The sequence below is a fragment of the Sapajus apella genome, unplaced genomic scaffold, assembly GCF_009761245.1.
Source record: "Sapajus apella isolate SASKATOON/1434 unplaced genomic scaffold, GSC_monkey_1.0 scaffold8, whole genome shotgun sequence".
Classification (NCBI taxonomy): Eukaryota; Metazoa; Chordata; class Mammalia; order Primates; family Cebidae; genus Sapajus; species Sapajus apella.
The window spans coordinates 43,387,480-43,398,323 of record NW_022436948.1 but is presented as its reverse complement, the minus strand read 5'-3'; the positions used below and the strand labels follow the sequence as shown (position 1 = coordinate 43,398,323).

Below are 10,844 nucleotides of genomic sequence, written 5' to 3'. Positions count from 1 at the left end.
AGTATTGCTATTAGGACTTCTCTGTTTTAAGAATGCATTTCCCAGCAATGTGGTACAAATAGCGTTAGACAATACACATACTGTTACTGCATTTCGAGATATTGGGAAGACAAAAAAAATTAGGAAAAGCCACAGCAACAATATACTGTGGACACAATATTGTTTTATACGTTTATGATAACTACAGAGAACCTCGAGTTCTCCAAAAACAAAGTACTTTCCATATAGCCAGTGCTATATATGCAACTAAATAAGTGTTTTATATTATAGCAGAGCCAGCTTAAGTAAATAACTTCCAGATAAACAAGTTACAACTTATCAATGGTACTGAGATACTGATACCATTTACCTGGTGAATGAGAGATACTGAGATGATCCAGCAGTCAAGATTCAAAAACTATTGCTTTGGAAACACAGAAAACAGTTCTATCTTTAAAGTTTTAAAATGAATAGCTGCAGATTTTAAACTTATTTTCTTGTGTTAATAACTAATAAAAACAATATTTTTAAGTTAAAAAAATGGAAAATAAATGAACCAACGGATCCAAGAAGTTAAAAGTCAAGCACAAAACACAGCAGAACACCTTAGTTAAACTGCTTAAAACCAGTGATAATGTCTTAAAAGTAGCCAGAGGAAAATGACATATAATGTACAATTTAAACTGGACAGCAGATTTCTTATCCGAAACAATTCAAGTGAGAAAATTGTGAAGCAATTTATTTAAAGTAATAAAATTAAAAAAGGAATATTTTTCAAATACAAAGGCCAAATCAAGACATTCTCAGCCATGCAAAAGCTGAAACTAATGCTACAAATTCAGATATAGGAAAGCTGAAGCAATACAGCAGATCTGTACTGCAAGAAAGTCAATCTTGCAGCAATTAGCCTTACCAAGAGAAAGAAATGTCAAAATTTGTCCTTCAGGAAGAAAAATGATGCCAGATGTAAACATGAATTCCCACAAAAATGCAAGAAATAGCAAAAATGTTAAGTGCATGAGTAAATATAACAATCTTTTATCACATTATTTAAATATCTTTAAAAGATAATTGTGTTTAAACAAAGACAATAATAGGAAACTTACAGCCTATGTACAATTTAAATGTATGGTATCAATAGAGCAAATACCTGCAGAGGAGAACTGTACATATACCAACATCTGAAATTAAAAGCATCAATTCTGTTTTTTTATTATTATTATTTTTTATTTTTAGATCGCGTCTTGCTCTGTTGCCCAGGCAGGAGTGTAGCGTTGGGATCTCGGCTCACTGCAACCTCTGCCTCCCAGGTTCAAAATTTTGCATCAGTCACCTGAATAGCTGAGACTACAGGTGTGCACCACCACACCTGCCTAATTTTTTTACTGTTGTTAAAATAATCAGTTCTTTAAATAAAACCGGCTCTTTCTTTTCAATCAACGTTTTCTAAAACACTAATTCCAATGGACTTCAAACTAATCTGAAATTACAGTCCACTAAACCTACCATCTCTTTAATCTCTTTTTACCCTTATGATAGTCTATGGCCAACATTCCCTCGATTAAACCTATAGATTAATTAAGCCTGCCCCGCTTTGTTGTACTTTTCTAAAACACATTTGCTTTAATCTGTCTAAAGCTTACTACAAACTAAAAGAATCTCATTCCTGTATAGTACTTTTTAATTTTTTTTTTTTTTGCCTTTGATCCAGGTAACTAATGAGGATTTTCTGAAAATCTGAAAGGGTTTTGGTACCAATGTGAGTGATTCTAAGGGCCCTTAATTGAAATAAAAGAAACTTCAGCTAATCTGAGGTTGCAGTGTCAATAACAGTGTCCCAAATCACTGCTCAAAACAGTTGAGAAAACCATGGCCATCTCTACTATAAACTAGATGTGGTTCTACTGACACTAATAGCGCTAGATGAGTAACTGGCATGAAGCAGAGGCCACCTCAGAGACCATCTTGTTGAAATTAGCCTGACAAAGAGAAAGAGATATTTTGTTTCCAAATGGTTTAACCTTTTACTCTTAATTCAAAGTCTAGGGTAAAGCATGTGATACCTGCAGCTCAACTTTGAGCTACATTATATACAAAGTCTATACCCTAGACTTTGTATATAATCATTTATATAATCATTATATACATTTGCATATAATCAAATGTGTATCATCATTTTCTCAGCCATTCTTGTTGCCCAAACTCTGGCAACAAGAATGGCTGAGAAAATGATTATATACATTTCAACCTTCTTAGGCCTTGCCTTCCACTAACACTGATAGAATATTTAGTATGTATCACATCTTAGGTGATAGTGATAATTTTCAAGTTTCTGAAACTTGAGAAGATTATAAAAATATAGGTGTTCAAGACTGGCTCAGCCTCCCAGCCTCCATCTTTCTTCTGTGCTCCATGCCATTGAACGTGGCACTTCAAGTTTGTCAGCTTTGGGACACAACTGGATTCCTTGCTCCTCCTCTTGCAGATGTCCTATTGTGGGACCTTGTGATTACTGTGTGAATCCTTCACCAGCAACCAGGGTATTCAGTTTCTCTCATAAGAACTGACTAGGAGGCTGGCATGACTCATGGAGAGGAAGGAAGAACAGTGTAGTACAGGGCCCACCTGAGAGCCACAAGGGGCAGGGGAGCCCCGTCCCCCTAGCTAAGAGAGGCAGTGAGTGAGCACATTACCCAGCCAGGGAAACTGTGCTTTTTCCACAGAACTGTGCAACCCACAGATTGGAAGATCCCACTTGCGAACCCATGCCACCAGGGCCTAGTGTCCCAACCCTGCAACATACAGATACTCAACAACCTCTCAGCTGGAATCTGCTGAAGCCTATGGAACTCCAGGGAGAAGGGGTGGCCAGCACCAGCTGCCACTGCCTGCTGTCTAAACCATTTGAGCTCCTTGAGGGAGGGGCAGCAGTCAGTACTAGGGCTCTCAACTGCCTAACATGTTAAGCTCCCTAGGTGGGGGAAGGGTATCATACACCTCAGTAGCTCCAGGCTGCATTTTTTCCCCTGCTACAGCCAGGGAGGCTGGATGGCTTGGTCCCAAGCCGGGTCCCATACAGCCCAACAGGGGTGTGCCAGTCTGTGTGTTGACCTTCACTCATCCTTCCTCACTGGGCAGGGCTTACTTGCAGGAACTCCAATAACTCGAGCCAGAGGCTCAGGAACAGAGTCTGGATCTCCCTAGGAACGAGTCCCTAGTGTGAAGGGTGGCCACAGTCTCTGAGGACCAGCAGACTTAGACTTTCCTCCTGGTAGTTCTGAAGATTCAGGGCAGCCCAGAAGAGTGGGTTTCCCCCAAGCAAAATACACCCCCTCCACCAAGGGACAAAGTGCTTCCTTAAATGCATCCTGTTCTCTGTGCCACCCAACTCAGTGAGATCCTCAAACAGGGGTTGTCAAACACCCTATACAGGAACAATCCTACTGGCATCAGATTGGAGTCCCCAAAGGTCAAAGGTCCCAGAAGAAGGGGAAGGCACTCATCTTTCTTATTCTCCGACCTCCTTGAGTGACATCTCCAGGCATGGGATTGAATCAGATGAATAGGATCTGAAGTGAACCCATAGCAAACTGGAGTAGCCCTGCAGAGGAGGGACCTGACTACCGAAAGTAAAACAAACTAGCAGAAGCAACAACAAAGCATGAACAACAACAAATAAAGCACCCCAAAAAGCCCCATCCAAGGTTCAGCAGCCTCAAAAATTGAATCCAGACAAACTCACGAAGATGAGAAAGAACCAATGAAAAAATGCTGAAAACCCAAAAGTCTAGAGTACCACTTCTCCAAATGATCACAACATTATCTCCATTAAGGGCACAGAACTGGATGATCAGATGGACGAATCAACACAAGTAGGCTTCAGAAGATGGGTAACAAAAAACTATGCCGAGCTAAAGAAGCATATTCTAACCCAATGCAAAGAAGCAAAGAAATGTGACAAAAGGCTAGAAGAGTTGCTAACTAGAATAAGCAGTTTGGAGAGGAGCATAAATGACCTGATGGAGCTGAAAAACAGCATGAGAACTTCATGAAGCATACACAAGTATCAATTACCAAATCAACCAAGCAGAAGAAAGGATATCAGAGGTTGAAGACCACCATGCTGAAATAAGACATGCAGGCAAGACTAAAAAAAGAAAAGAATGAAAAGGAATAAACAAAGCCTCCAAGAAATATGGGACCTCATAAAAAGACTGAACCTACGATTGATTGGAGTGGAGGAAGGGGATGGGGGGAGTGGAAACAAACTGAAAAACACATTTGAGGATATTATTCAGGAGAACTTCCCCAACCTAGCAAGATAGACCAACATGCAAATTCAGGGAATATAGAGAACACAACAAAGATACTTCAAGAGAAGATCAACCTCAAGACACATAATCATCTGATTCTCCAAGGGCAAAATGAAGGAAAAACTGTTAAGAGCAGCCAGAGAGAAAGGCCAGATCACCTACAAAGGGAAGCAAATCAGACTAACAACAGACCTCTCAGCAGAAACTCTAAAAGCCAGAAGCGACTGGGGGCCAATATTCAATATTCTTAAAGAAAAGAATTTTTAACCCAGAATTTCAGATGCAGCCATACTAAGCTTCCTAAGTGAAGGAAAAATAAAATCCCTTCCAGACAAGAAAATACAGAGGGATTTCCTCACCACTAGGCCTGCCCTACAAGAGTTCCTAACGTAAGCACTAAATATGGAAAGGAAAACCCAGTAGTAGCCACCACAAAAATACACAAAAATATAAAGACCAATGACACTACAAAGAAACTGCATCAGCTAGTGTGCAAAAGAACTAGATAACATCATGAGGACAGAATCAAATTCACACATAACAGTACTTATTTTAAATGTCAATGGGCTAAATGTTCCAGTTAAAAGATATAAACTGGAAAACCGGATAAAGTGTCAAGACTCATTGGAGTGCTGCATTCAGGAGATCCATCTCATGTGCAAAGACACATATAGGCTGAAAATAATGGGAGGAAGATTTACCAAGCAAATGGAAAGTGAAAAAAAAGCAAAGGTTGCAATCCTAGTCTCTGACGAAACAGACTTTAACGAACAAAGATCAAAAAAGACAAAGAAGGGTATTACATAGCGGTAAAGACCTTAGACATCTACAAAGGTCTCTAAGAAGACTTAGACTCCCATACAATAATATTGTGAGACTATAACACCCCACTGTCATTAGATAGATCAATAAGGCAGAAAATTAACAAGTATATTCAGGGCTTGAACTTAGCTCCGGATCAAGTGGACACAGTATATGTCTAGAGAATACTCTATCCCAAATCTCTAAAATATATACTATTCTTAGTGCCACATGGCACTTAATCTAAAATCAACCACATAATGGGAAGTAAAACACTCCCCATCTAACGCAAAAGAACTTAAATAATAACAAACAGTCTCTCAGACCACAGTGCAATCAAATTTGAACTCAGGATTAAGAAACTCATTCAAAACCACACAACTACTTGGAAATTGAACAACCTGCTCCTACATGACTCCAGGGTAAATAATGATATTAAGGTAGAAATCAAGAAGTTCTTTGAAAACAATGAGAACAAAGAGAAAATGTACCAGACTCTCTGGGACACAGCCAAAGCAGTGTTAAGAGGGAATTTTATAGCACTAAATGCTCACATTAGAAACCTAGAAAGTTCTCAAATTGACACCTAACATCACAATTAAAAGAGCTAGAGAGACCAGAGCAAACAAATCCAAAAGCTAGCAGAAGACAAGAAATAAGTAAGATCAGGGAAGAATTGAAGGAGATAGAGACATGAAAAACCCTCCCACAAACAAACAAACAAACAAAAAAATCAATGAATCCAGGAACTGTTTTTTTGAAAAAAATTAACAAAATAGGTAGACCACTAGCTACACTAATAAGGAAGAAAAGGAAGAGTCACATAGACACAATAAAAAAATAATAAAGGAGGTTTCACTACTGAACCCACAGAGATACAAACTACCATCAGAGAATACTATAAACAGCTCTATGCAAATAGACTAGAATATCGAGAAGAAATAGATAAAATCCTGTACAAATACACCCTCACAAGACTAAAGCAGGAAGAAGTCGTATCTGTGAATAGACCAATAGCAAGTTCTAAAATTGAGACAGTAATTAATAGTCTACCAACCAAAAAACAGCTAAGGACCAGACATACTAACAGCTGAATTTGACCAGTGGTACAAAGAGGAGCTCATACCATTCCTTCTGAAACTATTCCAAACAATTAAAAAGAGGGGACTCTTTTATATCACACTTGATTATAGTTTACAATTCTCAGGTAAGGGTACAACCTACATCTACTAGGGAAATACAAATGGTGGTTTAGGGCTTATCTTGAAATAGCAGAATTTTGGAAGATACATTGAAAGATGACCTCACTTAATTTTTATTAAATATTTAAATCACGAAACCAGATACTAATGCACTATTCTCTCATTCAAGAGATGTAGATATATGATAGATATTTATATTTGCATATATAGTATTAATATAAATTGCATTTATACAATTTATACATATGCGATGATATAAAAATCATATCATCAATATCTAGATATTGGAGATATTAGGGAATTTATATAACCATAATTAGCATGTTCAAGAATGAAGGGAAGAACAATTTTATAGGCAATTGCAATCTATAGCGTTAAATAAAAATTCTAGAATTGGAAAAATATAATTAAGATATATTAGTGACTCAGTAGACATCACCGAAAAGCAGAGAAAAAAACAAACTGGAAGATGAGGTAGAAAAAAGTACCCAAACTGAAGTCCAGAAAGATGAAAGGCTGGGAATTCAGAAAAAGTGTAAAAGACATATTGAACTTACTGCAGAGATCTAATATTATTACGGTCACTGAAATCTCATAAACAAGAGAAAAAATAGGCTTTGTGGAGTCAAATATACAAAAATCCCTAAGAAGTCTTGGAAAAATGATTTCTAATTTCCAATTCACACACAGAGATATCCTAGGAAGACTTCGGAAAACAAAATTCTACCTGAATGAGCAAGCTGAGATGCATTACCTTCAAAACAGCAGTAACATGACAGATGAATTTCAACAGAAAATCATAAAAAATTAAAAATCCTGAAATTTCCATGAGGGAGAAAATTCCCTACCAGCCGTGAGTCTCGTACCGAGCGAAAATACCTGCGGTGACCGCTATCCGGCGTCGGCGTCCCCGCGTCCGGCGTCCCCGCGTCCCGCGTCCCCAGCGTGCGCTGGCCGAGGTCCCCGCCTTCGGCTGTCTGTCGCCCCAAGATGGCGGACACAACGAGCCGACGCCGCGCCGGTCGCCCGTGAGGGGGCTGTGAGGGCTGACGGACGGCGGGCCTGCACCGCTCGGGCCGAAGACTGACGTCCGAGCAGCGGGAAGACGCGGAGGCGGCCCAGCCGTTGGCTGCCTTGGCGCCCGCCGCCCCGCCCCCCGCGGCCCCGCCCCGCCCCCCGGCCCCGCCCCGCCCCGCCCCGCCCCGGCCGGCACCGCCCCGGCCGCCTCAGCCGCCGCCATGAAGCTGACCGACGGCGTGCTGCGCAGCTTTCGCGTCGCCAAGGTGTTCTGCGAAAACTCCGACAAGATTAACTGCCTGGATTTCAGCCCCAACGGCCATTCGATCGTCTCGAGCAGCGACGACGACTCCATCGTGCTCTACGACTGCCAGGAGGGCAAGCCCAAGAGGACGCTGTACAGCAAGAAGTACGGCGTGGACCTCATCCGCTACGCGCACGAGGCCAACACGGTCGTCTACAGCTCCAACAAGAGAGACGACACGATTCGGTACCTGTCCCTGCATGACAACAAGTACATCAGGTACTTCCCGGGGCACAGCAAGAAGGTGGTGGCCTTGGCCGTGTCGCCTGTGGACGACATTTTCATTTCTGGGTCTCTCGACAAGACCATTCGCCTGTGGGATCTCCGCGCTCCGAACTGCCAGGGCCTCGTGCACCTCCCGGGGAAGCCGGTTTGCTCTTTCGATCCGGAAGGCTTAGTCCTGGCGGCGGGGCTCAACGCCGAGACGGTCAGGCTCTACGACCTCCGCTCGTTCGATAAGGGGCCGTTCACCACCTTTAAGATGCAGTACGACAAAACCTGTGATTGGACGGGCCTGAAGTTCAGCAACGATGGCAAGCTCATCCTCATTTCCACCAACGGTAGCTTCCTGTGTCTCATCGATGCTTTCAAGGGGATGGTGCTGCACACGTTTGGGGGTTACGCCAACAGCAAAGCTGTCTCCCTGGAGGCCTCGTTCACCCCAGACTCTCAGTTTGTTATGACTGGTTCGGAGGACGGCAAGATCCACGCCTGGAACGGAGAGAGTGGGAGGAAGGTGGCTGTGCTGGACGGTAAACACATAGGCCCGATTACCTGCTTGCAGTTCAACCCCAAGTTCATGACTTTTGCCAGCGCGTGTTCCAACATGGTCTTCTGGTTGCCCACCGTTGACGACTCACCCTGATGCGTCTCGGCTATTTCGGTACAGTGGGGGTGGCCAGTAGGAAGAAACTCAGAGGGGACTGAGATAATAGTAGGTTTCGATCATTTCACTGGTGGAGAGCATCCTTTGACACCGCCTTTCCATCGATGTGCTCTACATCTCCTCAAAAGAAAATAATCACTTCGCTGAGCATCTTCAAAAGGGCTCTTGGTGCAACAGACTCCCTTGGAACTCTAGCTGTCACTGCACCAAGCTCTGCCAGAGGAGTGACCAGACTCACTCTTTGGATATGGTGGGGCTCTCAAGACATCTGCAGTTTGAATGTAACATTCTGCTGAGGAGCGGGTAAAGTCATCAGTTCTGTTCATCCCTTCTCCTACCTCCCCTAGATGCATGGGAAGTTACTATCCTGGTTTTGAGATGCTAAGGCAGCTCAGTGGCCCCTGCCCTCGCCCTGCATGTCTTGTTACTGCATCTCCCTGTGTACTTGTGGCATTATCCTCAACTGTTATGTTTCTTGAGTGCCAAACATTTACAGAAATGTTTTCATATGTCTTAGTGTCAGAGAAAGGGACACATACAGAAGGACCTTGCTTGCAGGAAGCCGTGCAATTAGTCACTGCAATTAGTCATGTAAGGCTAGGTGGTCAAGCCCAAGGGCCTGAAAGGGAGTGTAGGGGATGGTAGCAGGTGAGTTCCTAGGGCTGGAAAGTTTAGCCGCAGCCTGGTGCAGTGCCCTGTCAGCAGGATAAACCCACGGTCCTCCTGGGTGTCTACCAAGTTTGGTTTGTACAAAAGCAACGTTGGAGTCTATTTTGCTACATGAGATACATCACACTTTCCTGTGGGCCAGTATTGTGAAGTGAGTCTGAGTTGTTTACACTGATTCCTTCCCTGCCCAACACAAATTGTGTGCATAGTCTTCAGATGATACAACCCCTTTCCCTAGCTCCCAACCTAAGCTGGTTCTAGACCTGTGTTATATGTTATATTTAGCCTTTTTATATATGACCTTGGATTTCTGTTGTTTGTATTTTAGCACAGTGTATGCACCTTCATTTAAATACATCTGTGTGCATACAGATATGCATGTGTGTGTGTATGCATAGATCTCTCTCCCCTGTAGTTTCTGAAAGTTCAGCTGAAGCAGATGGAGTCCTGTGGCTCAGGAGACACACTGCATCCTTACTAATAGTGTTTGCCACAAATTTTACTGAGTCTTCCCTATTAATGTTTTCATTTTACAAGACTGAATGAAGGAAAGCTTATACTGTTCGTTGTTGCCATGACAGCTACGTGAGGGTCTCCGGATGACTCCCTGTGTTCCTGAAGCCACACTTTGGGGCTCGCCTTGCAGTGTTAGTCCCGTTTTTGCTTGGTGGTACTCTGTCTGTGCCTGTGTGTGTGTGGTAGTCACTCTTGCCTGGCTTCTGTGTCTGACTTGTGGCATTTAGGCATACGGTGTGGGAGCCAGAGGATTTTCAGTTTGTTTGAGGTTTCGTTGCCGATAATAGATCACTGCGGTTTACCTGGTATGTCTGCTTTCTTGCTGCTTTTCCCTGTTTTATCTCGGCAGAGGAAGGGGCTCTAGTTAGGCCCAGGCAGAGTAAGATGAGGTGCAGCTGGCTGACGGCCTTCTGAAAGCGGAGAGAGTGGTATGTCATTTAACTAAGTTCCTAAACAGACATTTATGCAGGCAGCACTCATTGCAGATCCAGAAACTGAGGCACAATAAGGTTGTGATTTGCTCAAGAATACATAGCTGGCAGAGAGTAAAGCAAGGCATCACAACTCCTGTTCAGTGGCAGGAATAGGTGTGAATTTCTAGCACTATTTTTTTTAAGTAATTATTTTTTGACTTGTTCCTCAAACTGAAAGTCCAAGAAGCGGACACCTTTCCCAAATGTATGGTAGATACTATAGGATGCCACCCACTGTATAGCTCTCCTTTCCCAGAGAGGAAGGACTTCTAGAAATCAAACGATATTGTTATTGCCCACCCAGGGTAGAAAATTCATGATAGGAGTAATTGTTGAGAGAGTGCTTGGAACCATGGGTTAACAGGAAGGCTACATAACTTCACATATCTCCAACCAGAGCAATCACCAAGCATGACTTACCCAGCAGCAGGAAAACGATTTTTACTTGAGTTCCTGTGTGTTCAAAACTGAGGCACCGTTTTCTTTGAAAACATGACACCTCATGGCTTCTATTTTTGGCCCTTGTGCTTTCCAAGCTGCCTCCTGAGTTAAGAAGGAAAGGGAAAAGATATAACTGGAAGTGAGTGGAGATGATGAGATGAGGGCATAAGGCAAAATTTGAGGGCTGGAGCTGCACAGATGCTCTCAGCAGAGCCAGAGCTGCTTAAGTTTTCTTAGGGGTAA

At 42.7% G+C, this 10,844-nt stretch overlaps 1 pseudogene; it reads left to right on the top strand.

Annotated features, from left to right (window-relative positions):
* Positions 1 to 7,533: 7,533 nt before the first annotated feature.
* Positions 7,534 to 8,481, top strand: LOC116550719 (annotated as a pseudogene).
* The last annotated feature ends 2,363 nt before the right edge of the window (positions 8,482 to 10,844 follow it).